Below are 21,850 nucleotides of genomic sequence, written 5' to 3'. Positions count from 1 at the left end.
TCCCCCCCCCCCCCGACCCTCTCGCTCGCCAGAACTCTCGAGGACACCCAAACCCTGGAGAAAAAACGATGTTGGTCTCCTACCCCCTCCCTCCGCGCCCCTACCCGACGAACTCTCTCGAGGCCACCCAAATTTACTAAGTTAAAAGAGCATTGTCGTCGAGGCCACCCAAAACCCTTGAAGCGTTGTGTCGAGGCCACGCCAAACCCTTGAAGCATTGTCGAGGCCACCCCAAACCCTAGAGTAGCAGCCTCGAGGCCACTAATATGATTCCTTATTGTGATTAGCTAGCTAGTCCTATGTTTGCCACTAATATATATCCATCTGTCATGTTTGAATAATAATTGACATGTTGTAAATATTTGCAGAAATTATGGAGCACCCCCGAGACGAAGCAACAGAAGCGATGTTGGGGGACATAATCGCAAAAGGAAGTGATGTCATTGCGTCGTTTCTCAACGACACCGATGGTCTGGAAGGACGGGGTAGTGAAGAAGGCTATGATTATGATGGCTCCGGTGACCCATTAATGCCGGTACAAGAAGAGGGCTATGATTATGATGGCTCCGGTGACCCAATGGAGGTACAAGAAGGAGACCGTGATGACGGCTCCGGTGACCGAACTGAGTCCGGCCAGGTATATATATATATATATATATATATATATATATATATATATATATATATATATATATTAGTTAAGCCCGTGCTGACTAGATAATTGATGCATTCATTGTTTTCATATGTACACATATTAATTAACTCTCGTCTTTCTTCTTTTCTCTAGCCCTCCGGATCGAGCTCAACTTCGGTAAAGAAACGAGGCCCGAAGAAAAAGTTGCGCTCGGATGAAAGGTTTGAGATCACAGCAATCGCGCGTGATGGCAAGCCGATTGAACCCATCCGGACAAGGGATGCATTTCGTGCTCAGTGCGGGGTTCTTGTTAGGGACAAGATCCCGATCAGTATCCACCAATGGTTAAAGCCTAAGAAAGAAGACCCTGAGGTGTCTTATGTCTCCGATATGCAGAAATAAGATCTTTGAAAAACGCTTAATGAAAATTTCACCCTACCGCCAGAGGAGGATCCGGAGAAGCCAGTTAAAGAGCAATTGATAAAGTCTCATGCTCTTTAGAAGATGGCAGAACTAGTCAGGAGGTGGAAGAATGAGCTGAAAACAGATTTTGTCGACAAAGAAAAGACACCAGAATTCATCGGAAAGTATGAGAAGATCAGAGATCAATGGCCCGCATTTGTGGCCCACAAGACATCGAAAAAGAGTAAGAAGATGTCAGCGACAAACAAGATAAATGCTGCGAAGAAGAAGCATCACCATCGCACGGGGTCAGGTGGCTACCTCAAAGCCCGACCTTTGTGGGACAAGGCTGAGAATGACCTGATTGCTAAAGGGGTCGAACTAGAGACATTGAATTGGCCAGACCGTTTCCGGACTTGGTTCTTCGGGGTTGGCGGAACCTTGGACCCTGTAACAGGGAAGTGTGTTTGGACGGAAAAGCAACTGCGAATACCCGTCAAGAGGCTTCAGGAGTATATCGAAAAAGCGCAACAAGGGACGTTCGTTCTAGACAGAGAGAAGGACGAGCTCACAATGGCCCCCGGGAATCCTGAGCACCCTGGACGGACACGAGGAACGCCAGGCTCCATTCCATGGAATTCTGGGTTTCCGGATGCAGCGGGTTACAAAAGTCAGGAGAGGAGGAAGAAAGTGGAGCATAGCCAACTGCAGGCGCTGCATGAAAGGGTACAAGGGCTAAAGGAACGAGAAGTAGATCGTAGCAAACGACCTGCCGAAGCTTCCCTTGAAGCTACCCTGCCATCTCAGCGGAGAAGCGGTGTGGCTTCCACCAAGCAGACTCAACAGCTGGAGCCTGTCTTCACGGCTCCTGCTAGCTACCCCGTGGATGCTATCACGGAGTCTCAACATTGCCACCTTATGGTTCGATGGATGACATTGAAAGTGAAGGCGGCTGTTGGCTCTGTTTTACCTACTGGACCTGGCACAACCTACCACGGCCGGTCGATTCCATAAGGACATGCTAGGGTGATGGTGGATCAAATAACGGACGGATTTGAGGACCTTGAGCTTGACCACCCTACGGGTGAAGGGGAGATTCGGCTGGGTTCTTCTCTGAAGACTCCATGCCTATGGTGGAAGGAGCTCATCAACCTTCCGAACTGGACGCCTCCGCCTCCTCCTCCTCCTCCGGCGAGTCAGGGCACTCCGCCTCCTCCTCCGCCTCCTCCGGCGAGTGATCACTACTAGGAAAAGGGCTATAGATAGGATTGACACTAATGCCGCACCAGGGATGTAGTGCGCCACTACTATATACTAATGGCGCACTAGTTGGTGATGCGCCATTAGTGTGGAAGACACTAATAGCACACCAGACAAAAGGTGCGCCACTAGTGATAATTTTTTTTTCATTTTTACATACATACTAATGGCGCATCCTACCAAAGTGCGCCATTACTAGTTCTAACTAGTAATGGCGCACCACACAAGGAGTGCGCCAGTACTGTATTTTTTTTATTCTTTTTTTTGCAAAACTACTAATGGCGCATCGTGTCACAGTGCGCCATTAGTATATATATATTTTGCACTATACACGACTATCTGGCGCACGATGACGGCCGATATCTGGCTCGCGGAGAGAATCCCGGCCCAACCCCAGCCCCGACCCCGATCCGCGCGGTTCACAGCCATCACAAGCCTCCACCGTCCGATCCGCCGCAGCCGCGACCGACGGAAGCAGAGCAAACCCTAACCCTAGGCGGCGACTCCGCGCGGAGGCAGTCAACGCAGCTGCAGCGGCCTCCTCCGGCCAAGGGGGCGACGGACGGCGGCCTCTTCCTCCCCAGTAAGCCCCCTGCCTCCCCTCCCCCGCGCCCCTCACTTCTCCGTCGCTCGTGCGTGCCGCGCGCCCTTGGTCTGACGAGCTGCTGCCGTTGTCGACCGAAACCAATCTCGTTTTAATAATTAGGAAACAAAATATGTGTGTTTGCGATGAGTGTTTATAGCACAGGTTGTGATTGTTAGTCGTGCTTATCATCCTCGCCCGGCCATTCTGTGACCGGAGTGTTAACTGAATGAGGACGGCATTGCTGATTGTATACTAGTGAACATCTGAATGGGGATGACACTTTGCCAAATGAGGATGCCATTGCTGATTAAACATGAATGTATCCTCTGAGGTGGTACATTTACATGCTAAAACGATGAACAATGTAGTTTCTGGATATGAAAATCACATTGGTTTTACTTTTACTTCTATTTACCCATGCCAATCTTCTTGCTTACTTTGACAGGAAGCACCACCGTTGTCGCCGAGCCACTCCACCGGCAGCCACCATCCTCGCGCGCTTCCTCCTCGAGCATGCCTCCCCGCAAGCGTCACCGAGCACCAAGCCGCGGGTCTGCCCCCTCCACACGCCCCTGAAGCAGCAAACCCTCGGCCCTCCTCTCCAGCAAGCAGATCTGCATCCTCAACATCTTTTCCCTGGACATACCTGCCTCTTGTAATTCAAGTGACAGCCTGACAGGTGACATTTTGTTGCAATTTCTATGTTTTTTTGTTCTGAATGTGCAGCTATGCAATGTGTAGAAGTGGTACAGTGTAGTTAGAACAAATCATCAATTTTTAAATGCTTTGATCTAATAACAACGAAAAAACCATGAGCCAGTCACGTTTGAAGGTTCTTTGGTTACTAGCAACTAGCATTGCTAGATGAGTTCTTCTGCTATCTTGTGATAATTGTAGTATATTATAGCTTGCTTCAGTTTGTCATCATAAGTTGGTTAATTCGATATGTAGTTAACTTGATCATAGTTAGTTTACAGAATTGTTTAACAAAAAGGAGATCCAGCATGCACGGTGTCCTTCACTATATACTAATCTTTGTATGCCCACACACATTGATGCATTAGCCCTGTAAGAAGCATCAGGGAAACAGAGGTTGGTTGTGGCAATTGTCACATTAGCCTTGCGCTCTCCGACCAAATGTAAGATATGCAACAAATAACGGACAAATACCTAACAGTTTTCTAGAGCTAGCAAAGAGATTAAAATCTCTGTGAGATATTCATAGCCATGAAGCCCAGTAGCCTGTAGTTCACTAAACGTCTAGCCCAAGATCCAATTTACATGCTATACTCTTCAGCAACATTACTTGCTAGAACTACTGTCACATGTGCACTTGGCAGGTAACACTAACTAAACCTAGTGTGCAAAAAGGATCATATGTTTAGAGCAGTATCTGCTACTACAACCTGAGGGCTTTCTTAGCTAAATTAGGCTATATTTGTTTTGTGTCAGCTCCTTGCTGTCCATGTTAACTTCTTTTCATGGTACCCATAGATTTGACTTTCAGTGTTGGTGATTCTGCAGTTGCTGTAGACTACTATAGTGATGAGTGTCTAGCTTTTGTAATCTACACTTCTTGCATAAGGATTTGCATGTGCCTTTGTACCATGAGTAATTTTGGGACTTGGGAATTGGTTCTTTCTTACTACAGTCTTGCTGCTATAGTATGGCTCTGTTCTTGGTGGAGGTTTCATTACTTGCTTTGTGTGGCTTAGGTTATATTTCAGTGGAATTTGTGTGATATATTTGGCTGGACTATGCTCTTTTCACAGTTATAGTGTTGTCACTTTACAGCTTGCATGCTTGTCATACCAGACCATCAGTGTTCCGCTGTTATGATAAACTGTTCAATTCTTTGTATGGTTCTGTCTTTTTTCTATGATGGCAAGGGACACTGGTTGCTTATGCACTGAGTTGGGTTTTATGCATCAAACAATCCATTTTGACAAGGCTCATTGATGGGTACTTTTTTATTGGGTGCATTTATTTATATTATGTCATATTGCTTCTATATCTGATCCACCATTGCTTGTACTAGTTTGTCAAGAATACATGTATGTATAGCACAGAGAGCACCACAAGTTAAACACCTCAATCTATTAGTATTTGTCTGCATTTTCTCACATTCTTCTTGTATCTGATCCAGTATTGCTTGTAGTGGTTTGTCCAAAATGTTGAATGATACTGCCTCGAGATGCATATATTGTTTCACCTCTTCAGAGGCCAACGTATTTTCCATGTTGTGATGGAGGCCTTTTTTTTAACACTGCGCTTTGCCACCTGTTGTTTGTCTTGTAAATATTGGACAGAGATTTAAGCAAGTAGCACATTGCCTTGTCCACCTGGGATAATGATTTTGCAGGTACCCCGAGAGGCCCTTGAGTTTGCCGGAATGTCGATTAACTTCCGTTCTGGCAAATACGGGTACTCCATATGTCCTATTTTCAGCAAAGGTCATGCTGAAGTTTTAGCATGACTTTGCTAAAAATAGGACATATGGGGTACTTGCGACTAATGCATGTTATCATGCATGTTTTATGATCTGTTGCAAGGGTACTAATTGGTCTCTTCTGCTGCTTATCAGAGATGGCGGGAAGCAGCCACCGCCGCTCTGCGACACCGCAGTACGAGTTGGATGCTTCCGAGTTCTTCACTATCATACTTGAGACTTCGGTATCATCCATGACGCAGGTATATAAAACGAGAGATCTCCCCTTCACTCATCTCATTATGATATCTGTTGTTTGCTACATCACTCATTGTCCCAAACTGCAGAGGCTGCCTGACAGTTTTATGAACATGCTGATGGGTGAAGATCCGCCAAATAATGTGAAGTGCGACAGGCCGGCAGCGGGTTTCGCAGGCAGTGGGATGTGGAGTTGGTGATCAAGGAGGGCCACATGTACTCATCTCGTGGGTGGGAGAAGTTCTACCGTGCCTACGAACTGCGGGTGGGGTACTTCCTTCTCTTCAGGTACGACGACGACGCCACCATGCTCATCGTGAAGGTGTTCAACGCGACTATGTGTCGCATGCGCTACGCTGACGATGATGATGCCAGTACGTTCTGCCTCTTCTTATTCCTCTACATTTGGCTTTGTCTCACATCGATTGTTAACGGTCATTGTTGCATTTGGACAGGTAATGGAAGCAGCAGCAGCGACACTGGCTACAGCCAAAGCAGCAGCGACTATGGATGTAGCGAAAGCAGCAGCAATTCTGGCTGTAGCGAAAGCAGCAGCGATTCTGGCAGTAGCATAGACAACAAGAAGGATGATCCGGACTGGAGTGTGGGAGAAGAGGAGCAGAGTGGGGATGAGGAGCTGCAGGATGACGATGGGCATCAGGCTGAGGATGACCTAGCGCTGGTGGTGGCTGACCAAGGGAAAGAGATGGTGGTGGCTGACCATGGGCAAGAGATGGTGGTGGCTAACCATGGGCAAGAGATGGAGGTGGCTGAGGATGACCTAGCGATGCTCGTGCCTGAAGGTGGCCTCGCGATGGTGGTGGTGCCTGATAATGACCATGCACCGGTGGTGGCGCCGGCGATCCCATAGCTGGGCGACATGACCACGCCAATTGTGGTAGAAGACTACATCCCACTGCCTCCACCGCCTCGCCGCTCTTGGCGCATCAGGCTGAGGAAGGAGAAGGAGAAGAACAATGCATGCGAACTGAACTTTGTCAGGTATGTCAGATCTCCAAAATGATATATATATACTTAATTACCTATGTTATCTCTAATATGCTTAGTTTCCTATAGGTTAGCTTCATTTTACCTAAGTTGGCTCTAATATGCTAACTTAGAGCTTATATGCTTAGTTTCCTATAGGTTAGCTCCAAAATTACTTATGTTAGCACAAAATGATCAAGTTTACATAATAAGCTTATAGTCTTGTTCTTATTCTTCTTCTTTTCGAAAATTCTTCTTATTCTTCTTCTAGTGTTCTTCTTCTTCTAGTATTCTTCTAGTCTTCTTCTTCTTCTTCTTCTTACTTCTTGTTTATCATTTTACAGATTTAATTTAATTCACGGAAGCTTGCATGGATGGAGTGCTTCTTTTCCATTTGTGTTTTTATTTTGTATCAATGTGAAACTTTTGTGAATTGATGGATAACGGTGTTGGATGAACAATGTGAAACTTTTGTAATATGTAACGATGGAACTATGTGTTGGCTATGTATGTATATATGATGGAACTTGTGTGTTGGCTATGATTGTTATATGGATGCTTGTTGTATATATATATGTGTTGGATATCTCGTATGTGAAATAGTGACCTGAGATTAAGAAAAAAAATTAAAAAAATTGTTACTAATGGCGCACTACCATGTGGTGCGCCATTAGTATAGCAGACTCTAGTGGCGCACTGTGGGCAAAACTAATGGCGCACTGCGATACTAATGGCACACTAGTGGTGCGACATTAGTAAAAAATACTAGTGGCGTGATACTAATGGCGCACCGGTTGTGCGCCATTAGTAGGCAATACCGGTGCGCCATTAGTAGGCCTATTCCTAGTAGTGGATGAGGGAACTCGGCCTCCTTCTCAGGCGTGTGGCGGCACTCCGCCTCCTTCTCCGCCTGCGCCGGCGCGCCCGAGCAGCCAGCCTCCTCCTTCTCCACCTTGTCAACAAGGGCGAAAGAGACCCGCCGCCGCTCCGGCTGCTCTGGCGCGTCGTCCTTCTCCTCCGCCTCGTAAGAAAGGAAAGACAGCCGCAGTCGCTTCGTCTGCTCCGCCGTTTAGCAGTACAGCCAGAGGCAGGCAATACAGATACGGTCCTTCTCTGAAGACTCCAGAGAAGTTACCATACGAGAGAAGCCAGGAGGAAAACGTGAAGATCGTGCAAGCCGAAGTGACCAACTTCTTTGAAGGAGTGAAAGCAAAGAAAAATCCACCTCCGGAGGAGAAGATAGATCCGGTAAAAGTGAAGCGTACTCTGGCTGCCCTGAAGAAACCACCAAAGTCTCCGGTGAAAGACAACTATGAGCGCATTCTTACAAAGTCATTAGTCGAAGCGGAGCGGTCGGGAAGTATTGGCAGTGGTCAAAGGTTAGCAGAACGACGAGCTGGGAAAAAAGTTGCCCAGCTCGGCGAACAAGTGAATAAATCTTTGCCCCCGCTCCAGGTGTCTAGCATCGTCGCGAATCATCCGGTCGGGATAATGGTGCCCGGTTATAACGATCTTGGAGATTACCTGCCCGATGATGCATATTTCGATTTCTTGGAGGTGGACGAACACAAATACGTGTACGGGAAGCCTCTCGTCAAAGATGAAAGATCTCTAACAACGATGATGCAAAGATTCCATGATTTGTATATGAAAACCTGCAGAGAGTCTGAGGGGAGGAATATTTTGACGCTGAGAGTTAGAGAGGAGCATGACCTCGTTGGAATTGAACTATTGAATGTTCCATTTGAGGAGTTCTTCGAGTTTTTCAATCTAAAGTCCCTCGATAAGTTAATGATCACTTGCTACTGCCTGTAAGTAGTACTACTTATTTCATTAAGTCTCTATATATAGGTCAGCTCTTTCATTGCATGTATTTTTAACTATCCTCACTGCTATATTATGCAGATCGAAGATCGCCGAATTGAAGAAATGACAAATTGGTGATATTGGGTTCATTAACACAAATATCATACATGCATATATGGTTAAATTTCAGGCCAAAGATACCGAGGCCAAGCTGCTACAATCGTTTGTATTAAATCAAAACAAAGCTATAATACTCTTCCCTTACGAATTCAAGTGAGTGTTACTGTCTTGTGCATATTCGGTTTCCCTTATTAGTCGAGGTTATAGTAATGTAATTGATGAGTTATGCATGTGTGCGCAGGTTCCACTATATTCTCATAGAGATTAAGCTTGAGCAGGGACTAGTAACCGTCTTAGACTCGAGACGAAAAGATCCTAAGGAGTATGCGGACATGACTGAAATTCTAGAGAGGTAAGTTAAATCGATCATTATCGCACCATATCGTCAACTTCAATTTGTTCATTTACTGATATCAAGTAATTGTTTTCTTTGTCTGCCAGGGTTTGGAAAAAATTCACCTCAAAAACTCCGGGACTGCCGAAGAAGCTGGAATTTAGACACCCAAAACTAAGTACTATAGTAGCATGTTCCATGCATCTCCTACTGATTCAAGCGCTAGTTTTATCAATACCATTTAGCATGCTTGCTAATTATCAGTTTGATTGACCTCTATTTCTTGTAAAGTGGTTGTGGCAGGAACAAGGGAATAATTACTGTGGATACTACATCTGCGAGTCCATCCGCCACACGACCTGTGAGCGGGGCTACTCTGACAAACAATATGAAGTGCGTAAATAATAATATTCACAATTTTGTTTTATTATCATCATTTGTGTTCAGTTTCATTTATTCATATATATGCATTGACCCCCTTCTTCAAATTAGATATTTCAGACGCGGGATGAACTCCTACCACCAGATCGTATGCGAGGAATTCAAGAGGAATTGACGGCATTATTTCTTGACCACCTGATCGCTAAAGAAGGAGAATACTATGTGGACCCTAATCAGTTCGATTTTAATTAGGAGATTATATTGTAAGAGATACTTATATTGTATATATGTAGCCAGAAGCGTCGGATAGATATACGAGAACTTGTTGTTCGATCAATCTCTCAGAGAAGGAGAGGTGTTCGATATCACTTCTCTTTGTATGCATCTGTTCATGACGATCTTCTGTTTCGTTCATTTGCTTACTAGCTAGCGTGTCTAGTCCTCTCTATATGTATAGTACATAGCGTCGACCAAGCACGGAGATAAGAGAAGACACTTCTCTCTATTAATTAGCTAGCTAACATAATATATGAAACACCTGAAATTAACCCCCCAAAACCGGGACTAAAGGTCAAAGGCTTTAGTAACGACCTATTAGTCCCGGTTCCAGAACCAGAACTAAAGGCCCTTACAAACCGGAACGAAAGGCCCTTTTTCTACTAGCGTGTAGTGCCATCTGCCATGCATGTGAGCGCTGAAGACTGAAGTACGTGCCAGCCGATCGCTTACTCAATGCAAGTCGGAAAAATGGAATGACGGTCGACGGGTGAAACTGAATTCGGCAGCAGGTACGACCGGTACGTACGGCCCACTTTTATTAGCACGTTTCTTCTTGCCGTGCTAGTCATAGCTAACCGGACGATGCATGTTACGTTCGGCCCGAGCCTGTGGCGGAGCTAGCTTGATCAGCCTGCCGGACATACCACGCATGCCTGAGGCCTTTGTTTCCACGCAGGAGCACATGGCATGCCTCAGGCCAAATCAAAATCAACTAGTACGTGGAGGACGTCGATGGACTGAGCGAGCCAGGGCAAATTGAACGTCCCATTTTCACAACAGTGCAATGCACAATGCAGCGCCCGTGTTGGGTCGCTGCATGCCGGTGTGCAGCGCCTGACATGCATGACGAGAAAGAGCAATGGTATCTCTATTTTCACCCTTTCGGTGACCAAGAATGCACAGACTCTGCCAACTTGTATAGTTTACATTGTATCAATTCCTCTTAATTCGTTCAATAGCTAACTATAGGGATCAGAGCAAAAAAAAAAAAAAGAGGACAAGTAATACGTTAGAAAAACTTGTGTGTAAACTTTTTTTTTCTTTTCAAATGAAAGGGGTTTCCCTCCCGCCCCAACATCTGACGTCCACCGGCACCGTTCGGGTTCCTGGCTTCGATGAGGAAGAGTAGAGAATGCGAGACGGCGGCGGCTTGAGTCCCGTGAGCCTGCTGGTGTCCCATGCCGTACTCTACCTTGCCGGCGTCCGGGCCAATACTCTGAGGAGCGCAGCCGGCCGCCGGTCATGGCCAGGGCGGAGCCGGGTGAGCGGGGAGTAGAACCGGGCGAGCTCCGCTTACATTATGTTTCACGTTGCATGTAATAATATGGATTTGAGATTTTTAATTTGAGGTATCCGGATGTCAAATGCATTTCTTGAGGCATGACCTGTCACTGTCCGCAGACGCGCCCGGCGCGTCCGCGAGCGTTTCAGGAGTCAGATTTGCCAAGTCCAGCTGTAGATGCTCCAAGTCCAGCTGTAGATGCTCTAAGTACGCCTAGCTATTCTAAGGAATTGCGCGAGGTATCGATTGAGCGGCCTTAAACATCGGAGGAGAGCAGCCTGGACATCGGAGCACAAAATATTTCATCGATTGATCAATGAGCCTACCAAATTCAGGATGCATCGCAAGCTTTGCCATTTTGATCCTGGAAGACAAAATCATTACAGAGAAGCCATAAGCCCCAAAAGGCAGCAGGAGTTACCAGGTTTACAACATCACATTTAAAAGATGTAGGAACATGAATGTCAAGGGTGCTAGCAATTATCTTCCAAGTTTCCACAGCAACTATGCAATCAATAAAGAGATGTTGGATGGTTTCAACTTCAGCATAAAACACACATGTAGGATCAGTCACAAGGCGTCGTTTAGCTAGGTTTTCCCTAGTCAAACTTGTGTTATGCAAGAGCAAACACGTGAATATTAGGGGTAAATTAATTTTCCAACACAATCTTTTATGTCACAGGAAGCACCACCAACATTAACTAGCTTATACAAAGACCTAATAGAATACACACCAGAAGGTGTAAGTATCATATAGGTGGGTCAGCTTGAATTGAAAGCATAGTAGTTTCAACCAGATAGACTAACTCAAGGTTGATGGGAGTTCGACTTCGCGCACCACTGGGTTTGGCCGTGGCAAGCCCACCTCCGGCACCCTTGGCATTGAACAGGAACTCCCGGGGGGGGGGGGGGGGGGGGGGGAGGCTCATAATGTGTATGTGTCTCCTCTGGTCAGGGGTGCGCGGGAATCTAATCCTTGTTCCTGATTGAGTTCTCCCTGTGCAATGCATTTTTCTGAACCATAGTCTTTTCCTCTGCATCTGGAAATGCCCAAATTCGATGGAAATAACCTGCGTGTCTCGCAAAATCATTGCGAGGATCAATTCAAGCTATGGAGCACTCCTATTCATCGTTGGATTGCTCTGGCCACTGCTCACTTCAGAGGCCCTGCTGCTGGTTGGCTCAATTCAGTACAGTGTCGTATGCCTTCTACTAGTTGGGCTGAATTTTGTTCAGCGCCTCGGCAGCAGGTTTGGCTCTAATCAACATCAAACGTTACTCAGAAAATTATTTCGCATTGCTCAAGTTGAAGATTATGTCGAATGTTTTGCTGAGTTGTACGATCAATTAACCTCTTACGAGGATGCACCCAATTGCTTATATTACAGCACTCGTTTTTGGATGGTCTTAAGACTGGAGTTCGTATTGCTGTTGCATTACAGAAACCTAAAGATTTAGATGCAGGTTATGAGCTTGCATTGTTGCATGAGGAGGTTGGAGAAGGGCTTATTCCCATGAACACGACTTATCCTTGGAAAACTGCAGGAATTACTCTGTCTTCTTCTTATAAGGGGCACAGTGTGGACGACCACAGGGTTGCCGAAACTCCTAAACTTGTTAACACCGATGAAAAATGGTCTGCCCTGAGGAATTATAGGAAGTCTAAGGGTTTATGTTTTGTTTGTGGTGAGGAATGTTCCAAAGAACATGTGTGTAAGTCCATTGTTCAGTTGCATTTTGTCCAATAATTGATTGAGCAACTCCAGTCTGCTGCAGTTGGTGAGTCTGAAACTTCCAGTTCAGGTTATGAAGCAAAGTGACGCTACTAAAGCAATTGTTGCTGGTCCAGCTGTTGTCGACAACTCATCTATAAGAGAGGAAGGCCGACCCAAGTCTATCCGACCCAGGAAGCCACCGTAGTGGTTGGACAACCCAAGTTGGGTTTGATAGTTGTACTTATAGCCGTTGTGTTTGTTGTGTGTTCCTTCGGGTAGGATCTGGACGGCTGTGGCCGTGACTTGTTTGTTTGTAATCGAATAGTGGTGTGGGTTGTTGGGAGGAATTTTTCTACCAAATTAAAAATTCTAGCTTGAGTTCCTCGAATCCATGGCGAGGAGAGTAGATCGGAAGGGGAGCTCACACATATCTTAACTGTCCCATGTAAATTACTCATCCTAGTTGAGATGAATAACCAACTGTGCGAACCCGGCGGTAAGAATGTGCTCCTACTCCACGTAAACCGTGCTCGTGACCGTACATATAAAGGACACACACGACGGCCTGGAGGCTCCAGTGAGCTTGCTGAACGGCCCCACAGCCATAGGCGCTCCGACTCACCACTTTTGCCACTGTGTTCAAAGAAAAAAGACACCACTTTTGCCTAATTGCCTCGCCTTTGGTAGCCACAGACTATGGAGTTAATTGCGAGGAACTACCACACTTCGGCACGTTGTAATGAATCAGTACCATTAGTCAATTTTTTTGCCATGCAGTACCAACTCTAAGCCTAAGTGTTGCAAAACGGTGTGACAGCCGTATAAGGACGTATTGACCATGTATCTGACCTACCGGGCCCACGCGTCAGGTGCCACGGTGGCTTACCCGCACGCACCCGCTCGGTAACTCGCACCAGCCGTCTCGGTCGCCCCATGTAGCCTGGTCCGGTCGAACCCAACCGAAGCTAGCCGCACTCTGTCCCTCTCCTCGCCCCATCGCCCTCGTCTCTCCAGCTGCCGCCGCCGCTCGCCGCGCAAACCGCCGCGTCCACCACCGCCGCCGCGCCATGGTCTTCGAGGATGAGAGCAGCGACGACTTGTCCAGCCTGCAGATCTCCTCCTCCGACAACGGGATGCATTATCAGGTCAGTGGTAGAGCTAGGGTTAGGGTTAGGTGATTTGGGGATTTGATGATCTGGTTTTCTGATTTGAGGATTTGCTCCTTGTAGATTCCTGCTAGCATTGAAGACCAAGACTACAATGGCTTGGAGATGGCACTGGAGGGGCTCTGCGTGGAGCATCGGCTGCCAACTGAGCGCCATGTAGCTTTTGAATCATGTGAGACGGGCAGGAGGTTTCTAGTTTGTGCTTAGCCTGTAAGATTGATGCTCTCTCATGTTCACTCTAATATAGTTACTACTACTGATGATGAATCACATTGTTTACCATTTAGTAGTTTTGATGCTTATAGTACTGATGATTAGTTGGCTATGTTCACTGTAATATATATATATATATATATATATATATATATATATATATATATATATATATATATGGTTTAGTTATTTATTAGTAGTTCTGATGCTTATGCTTTTGATGCTTATGTTCACTGTAATATATATATGGGAAGCAGCTTAGTTGGCAGTGGAGAAGCTCATAGTTTAGTTATTTATTAGTACTGAAGTGATACGTCTCCGTCGTATCTATAATTTTTGACTGTTCCATGCCAATATTATACAACTTTCATATACTTTTCGCAACTTTTTATACTGTTTTTAGGACGAACATATTGATCCATTGCCCAGTGCCAGTTCCTGTTTTTTGCATGTTTTTTGTTTTGCAGAAAATCCATAGCAAACGGAGTCCAAACGGGATAAAAATGGACGGAGATTTTTTTTTGAATATATGTGAATTTTGGGAAGTTAAACCAACGTGAGACGATGCTCGAGGGGCCCACGAGGCAGGGGCGCGCCCCTGACCCTCGTGGACACCCCGTAAGGCGGTTTTTTCCCTTCTTTGACCGCAAGAAAGCCAATATCTAGATAGAAATCGTGTCCAAAGGACAACCCAATCGGAGTTACGGATCTCCGGGATATAAGAAACAGTGAAAGGGCAAAATCAGCAACGCGGAAACAGAGAGAGACAGAGAGACAGATCCAATCTCGGAGGGGCTCTCACCCCTCCCACGCCATGGAGACCATGGACCAGGGGGGAAACCCTTCTCCCATCTAGGGATAAGGTCAAGGAAGAAGAACAAGAAGAAGTGGGGCTCTCTCCTCCTCGCTTCCGGTGGCGCCGGAACACCGCCGAGGCCATCGTCATCACCGTGATCTACACCAACACCTCCGTCATCTTCACCAACATCTCCATCACCTTCCCCCATCTATCTACAGCGGTCCACTCTCCCGCAACCTGTTGTACCCTCTAGTTGAACATGGTGCTTTATGCTTCATATTATTATCCAATGATGTGTTGCCATCCTATGATGTGTGAGTAGATTTTCGTTGTCCTTTCGGTAATTGGTGAATTGATATGTTTGGTTTAATTTGCTTGTGGTTATGTTGTTGTCCTTTGGTGCCCATCATATGAGCGCGCGCGTGGATCACACCATAGGGTTAGTTGTATGTTGATAGGACTATGTATTGGAGGGCACGAGTGACAGAAGCTTCAATCTAGCATAGAAATTGATGCATACGGAATTGAAGGGGGACCAATATATCTTAATGCTATGGTTGGGTTTACCTTAATGAACGTTAGTAGTTGTGGATGCTTGGTAATAGTTCCAACCATAAGTGCATAGAATTCTAAGTCAGGGATGGCATGCTAGCAATGGCCTCTCCCACATAAAACATGCTATCGGTCTAGTAAAGTAGTAAATTGCTTAGGCACAATTTCATAACTCCTACCACCACTTTTCCACACTCGCTATACTAACTTTATTGCTTCTTTATCTAACCAGCCCCTAGTTTATATTTACGTGCTCTTTATATTCTTGCAAACCTATCCAACAACACTTACAAAGTACTTCTAGTTTCATACTTATTCTAGGTAAAGCGAACGCTAAGCGTGCGTAGAGTTGTATCGATGGTCGATAGAACTGGAGGGAATATTTGTTCTACCTTTAGCTCCTTGTTGGTTTGACACTCTTACTTATCGAAAGAGGCTACAATTGATCCCCTATACTTGTGGGTTATCAAGACCTTTTTCTGGTGCCGTTGCCGGGGAGTCATAGCGTGGGGTGAATATTCTTGTGTGTGCTTGTTTTCTTTATCACTAAGTAATTTTTATTTGTTGTTCTTAGTTGTTTTCTATCTTTAGTTATGGGTAGGAAAGGCAAAATACCAAAAAAATAGTTGTACCTACTACACCAATGGTTGAAGAACCACTCAAAATCTATCACACTCCTGAAGCTTTATACTTGGATCATCTTCGATCCCTATGTGCTCGTGCTGAAACCCCAACTAGCTTAGTTGAGGGCAAATCTTTAGATGAGCATGCTTGTTATGTGCGACACCGGTTATCTCAAAAAGGGAAAGTTTTACTGGATCAAATTCATCGTTTGCAATGCTATGCTTGGAATTTATGTGAAATATATGATTTTACGTGTTGTTCTGAAAACCCTAAGAAAAAACTTGCCTACCAATGTGAGTTTAGCGATAATGGAATCGTATCTTCGTATGTTAAGAGTGTTTATAATTACTATGATGTTCAACAAATTGAAGAATTTGTTGCTTTTAAGGGTGCTTATGAAATTGCTTGTTTGATTGAAAAGTATGGTGCTACTCTTTACAAATCTTAAAATTTTGCCATACTTTAATATTGTTATGATAATTATGTTTCTAATGCCTATGTTAAACCATATATTGGGGACTCCTCCGCTGTCCAAGAAGAGACTAATATTTTGCAGGAATCTATGGAAGAAGAAATTGATGAAACTGTGAGCTCATTGGATGAAAAAGATGAGGAGGAGAGCGAAGAACAAAAGGAGGAAGAGCGGATTGATCACTCGTGCCCACCTTCTAATAAGAGTAACTCTTCAACTCATACATTGTTTAATTTCCCTGCATGCTTGCCGAAGGATGATTGCTATGATGATTCTTATGATCCCGTTGATTCTCTTGAAATACCCCTTTTTGATGATGCTTGCTATGCTTGTGGACAAGATGCCAATATGAATTATGCTTATGGAGATGAACTTGCTATAGTTCCTTATGTTAAACATGAAATTGTTGCTATTGCACCCACACATAATAGTCCTATTATCTTTTCGAATTCTCCAAACTACACTATATTGGAGAAGTTTGCTCTTATTAAGGATTATGTTGATGGGTTGCATTTTACCGTTGCACATGATGATTTTCATAGATATAATATGCATGTGATTGCTGCTCCAACTTGCAATTATTATGAGATAGGAACTACATCTCCACCTCTTTATGTTTCCAACACGATAGAATTGCAAGAAACTGCTTATACTATGCATTGGCCTTTACTTGGTGTGCATGAATTGTTCTTTTATGACATGCCGATGCATAGGAAGAGAGTTAGACTTCGTTATTGCTTGATATATGTTACTTTGTGCTCACTACTAAATCACAAATCATTGCTAATTAAAATTGGCTTTGATATACCTTGGGATCTGGGTGAATCCATTACTTGAGCACTATAGGCCTAGCTTAATGGCTTTAAAGAAAGCGCTGCCAGGGAGACAACCCGTAAGTTTTAGAGAGTCATTTATTTCTGTTGAGTGCTTTTATATAGTCTACAAAATTAAAAAATAAAGAGGGGAACCCAAAACTTTTTCAAAAAGAAAAGCGAAAGTGAGAAAGACGAGCATTGTTAAAGTGGGAGCTAGCCTTGAACTTTGTTCATGCTCACGAAAACTTTGTGAATCTTGATTACAGAAACTTTTCATTAAAAATAATTATCCCCTTGTACAACTCCATTGTAATATAAAAATAATGTGCCAAGGTTTTCCTTTAGGATATTTACAATGCTTGTTGGTTTGTGTGGTGCAGGACAGAAACTTTGGTTGTAGTGCGTGATTTTACATTTTTTTACTAGAATGCCAAACGGTTCTGAAACTTTTTGCACTGCCTTTATTTACAAATTATTTATTTTTCCTAATTTTGGCTGTATTTTTGGGGTACCAAAAGTATGGTGAATGCTCAGATTACTATAGACTGCCATGTTTAAGACAGATTCTGTTTTTGATGTATAGTTTGCTTGTTTTGATAAAACTATCAATTTCTATCAGTGGATTAAGCCATGGAAAAGTTATATTACAGTATCTACAATGCGAAAACAAAATATGAATTGGTTTGCAACATTACTTAGAGTAGTGATTTGCTTTATTATACTAACGGATCTTACCGAGTTTTCTGTTGAAGTTTTGTGTGGATGAAGTGTTCGAAGATCGAGAAGGTCTCAGGATGAGGAAAAGAAGGATAGGAAAGATCTTATGCTTGGGGATGACCAAGGCACCTCAAGTAAATATTCAAGGAGACTCAAGCGTCTAAACTTGGGGATGCCCCGGAAGGCATCCTATCTTTCTTCAACAAGTATCAGTATGTTTCGGATTCGTTTCGTTCATGTGATATGTGCAAATCTTGGAGTGTCTTTTGCATTTAGTTTTCACTTTTCTTTTATGCACCATGTTGGTATGAGATAGTCCTTGGTTTATTTATAGAATGCTCATTGCACTTCACTTATATCTTTTGAGTATGGCTTTATAGAATGCTTCATGTGCTTCACTTATATCATTTGAAGTTTGGATTGCATGTGTCTCTTCACATAGAAAACCGCCATTTGTAGAATGCTCTTTTGCTTCACTTATATTTGTAAGAGCATGGGCATATCTTTTGTAGAAAGAACTAAACTCTCTTGCTTCACTTATATCTATTTAGAGAGATGACAGGAATTGGTCATTCACATGGTTAGTCATAAAATCCTACATAAAACTTGTAGATCACTGAATATGATATGTTTGATTCCTTACAATAGTTTTTAGATATAAAGGTGGTGATATTAGAGTCGTGCTAGTTGATTAATTGTGAAATTGAGAAATACTTGTGTTGAGGTTTGCAAGTCCAGTAGCATGCACGTATGGTAACCGTTGTGTGACAAATTTGAAGCATGGGGTGTTTCTTTGATTATCTTTCTTATGAGTGGCGGTCGGGGGACGAGCGATGGTCTTTTCCTACCAATCTATCCCCCTAGGGGCATGTGTAGTAGTACTTTGTTTCGAGGGCTAATAAACGTTTGCAATAAGTTTATGAGTTCTTTATGACAAATGAGAGTCCATGGATTATACACACTCTTACCTTTTCACGATTTGCTAGCCTCTATGGTACCGTGCATTTCCCTTTCGCACCTTGAGAGTTGGTGAAACTTCGCTGGTGCATCCAAACCCCGTGATACGATACGCTCTATCACACATAAGCCTCCTTATATCTTCCTCAAAACAGCCACCATACCTACCTACCATGGCATTTCCATAGCCATTCCGAGATATATTGCCATGCAACTTCCATCATCATCATATACATGACTTGAGCATTTATCGTCATATTGCTTTGCATGATCGTAAGATAGCTAGCATGATGTTTTCATGGCTTGTTCATTTTTTGATGTCATTGCTACGCTAGATCATTGCACATCCTGGTACACTGCCAGAGGCATTCATATAGAGTCATATCTTTGTTCTAGCATCGTGTTGTAATATTGAGTTGTATGTAAATAAAAGTGTGATGATCATCATTATTAGAACATTGTCCCATGTGAGGTTATCAAAATAAAAGTGGCCAGAGAAGCCCCCCCCCCCCCACCACCCAAAGGAGAGAGGCCAAAGAAGCCTACAAAAAAAGAAAAAAAGAAAAAGAAAAAGAAAAAGAAAAAATGAGAGAAAAAGAGAGAAGGGACAATGTTACTATCCTTTTACCACACTTGTGCTTCAGAGTAGCACCATGTTCTTCATATAGAGAGTCTCTTGAGTTATCACTTTCATATACTAGTGGGAATTTTCATTATAGAACTTGGCTTGTATATTCTGATGATGGGCTTCCTCAAATGCCTGAGGTCTTCATGAGGAAGCAAGTTGGATGCACACCCACTTAGTTTCAGTTTGAGCTTTCATACACTTATAGCTCTAGTGCATCTGTTTCATGGAAATCCCTACTCCTCGCATTGACATCAATTGATGGGCATCTCCATAGCCCGTTGATTAGCCGCGTCGATGTCAGACTTTCTCCCTTTTTCTCTTCTCCACGTAACCCCCATCATCATATGCGATTCCACCTATAGTGCTATATCCATGGCTTACGCTCATGTATTGCGTGAGGGTTGAAAAGGCTGAAGCACGTTAAAAAGTATGAACCAATTGCTCGGCTTGTCATCGGGGTTGTGGATGATGGGAGCATTTTGTGTGACGAAAATGAAGCATGACCAAACTATATGATTTTGTAGGAATAAGCTTTCTTTGGCTATGTTATTTTGATAAGACATAATTGCTTGGTTAGCATGCTTGAAGTATTATTGTCTTAATGTCAAATGATAGACTATTGCTTTGAATCTCTCGTGTCTTAATATTCATGCCATGATTAGATTACATGATCAAGTTTATGCTAGGTAGCATTCCACATCAAAAATTATCTTTTTTATCATTTACCTACTCGAGGACGAGCAGGAATTAAGCTTGGGGATGCTGATACGTCTCCGTCGTATCTATAATTTTTGATTGTTCCATGCCAATATTATACAACTTTCATATACTTTTGGCTACTTTTTATACTATTTTTGGGACTAATATATTGATCCAGTGCCCAGTGCCAGTTCCTGTTTGTTGCATGTTTTTTGTTTCGCAAAAAATCCATATCAAACAGACTCCAAACGGGATAAAACTGGATGGAGATTTTTTTTGGAATATATGTGAATTTTGGGAAGTGGAACCAACGCGAGACGATGCTCGAGGGGCCCACGAGGCAAGGGGGCACGCCCCTGACCCTCGTGGACACCCCGTAAGGCGGTTGTTGCCCTTCTTTCGCTGCAAGAAAGCCAATATCGGGATAGAAATCGTGTCCAAAGGACAACCCAATCGGAGTTACAGATCTCCGATAATATAAGAAACGGTGAAAGGGCAGAATCAGCAACGCAGAAACAGAGAGAGACAGAGAGACATATCCAATCTCGGAGGGGCTCTCGCCCCCTCCACGCCATGGAGACCATGGACCAAAGGGGAAACCCTTCTCCCATCTAGGGAGAAGGTCAAGGAAGAAGAAGAAGAAGGGGGGCTCTCTCCCCCTCGCTTTCGGTGGCGTCGAAACGCCGCCGGGGCCATCATCATGACTGTGATCTACACCAACACCTCCGTCACCTTCACCAACATATCCATCACCTTCCGCCATCTATCTACAGCGTTCCACTCTCCCGCAACCCGTTCTACCCTCTACTTGAACATGGTGCTTTATGCTTCATATTATTATCCAATGATGTGTTGCCATCCTATGATGTGTGAGTAGATTTTCGTTGTCCTTTTGGTAATTGGTGAATTGATATGTTTGGTTTAATTTGCTTGTGGTTATGTTGTTGTCCTTTGGTGCCCATCATATGAGCGCGCGCGTGGATCACACCATAGGGTTAGTTGTATGTTGATAGGACTATGTATTGGAGGGCACGAGTGACAGAAGCTTCAACCAAGCATAGAAATTGATGCATACGGAATTGAAGGGGGACCAATATATCTTAATGCTATGGTTGGGTTTACCTTAATGAACGTTAGTAGTTGTGGATGGTTGGTAATAGTTCCAACCATAAGTGCAGAGAATTCTAAGTCAGGGATGGCATGCTAGCAATGGCCTCTCCCACATAAAACATGCTATCGGTCTAGTAAAGTAGTAAATTGCTATACTAACTTTATTGCTTCTTTATCTAAACAGCCCCTAGTTTATATTTACGTGCTCTTTATATTCTTGCAAACCTATCCAACAACACCTACAAAGTACTTCTAGTTTCATACTTATTCTAGGTAAAGCGAACGCTAAGCGTGCGTAGAGTTGTATCGATGGTCGATAGAACTGGAGGGAATATTTGTTCTACCTTTAGCTCCTTGTTGGTTTGACACTCTTACTTATCGAAAGAGGCTACAATTGATCCCCTATACTTGTGGGTTATCAAGACCTTTTTCTGGTGTCGTTGCCGGGGAGTCATAGCGTGGGGTGAATATTCTTGTGTGTGCTTGTTTTCTTTATCACTAAGTAATTTTTATTTGTTGTTCTTAGTTGTTTTCTATCTTTAGTTATGGGTAGGAAAGGCAAAATACCAAAAAAATTAGTTGTACCTACTACACCAATGGTTGAAGAACCACTCAAAATCTATCAC

Source organism: Triticum aestivum, chromosome 7B, assembly GCF_018294505.1.
Source record: "Triticum aestivum cultivar Chinese Spring chromosome 7B, IWGSC CS RefSeq v2.1, whole genome shotgun sequence".
Lineage (NCBI taxonomy): Eukaryota > Viridiplantae > Streptophyta > Magnoliopsida > Poales > Poaceae > Triticum > Triticum aestivum.
The sequence above is the reverse complement of the archived record's forward strand: the minus strand, read 5'-3'. Positions refer to the sequence as shown.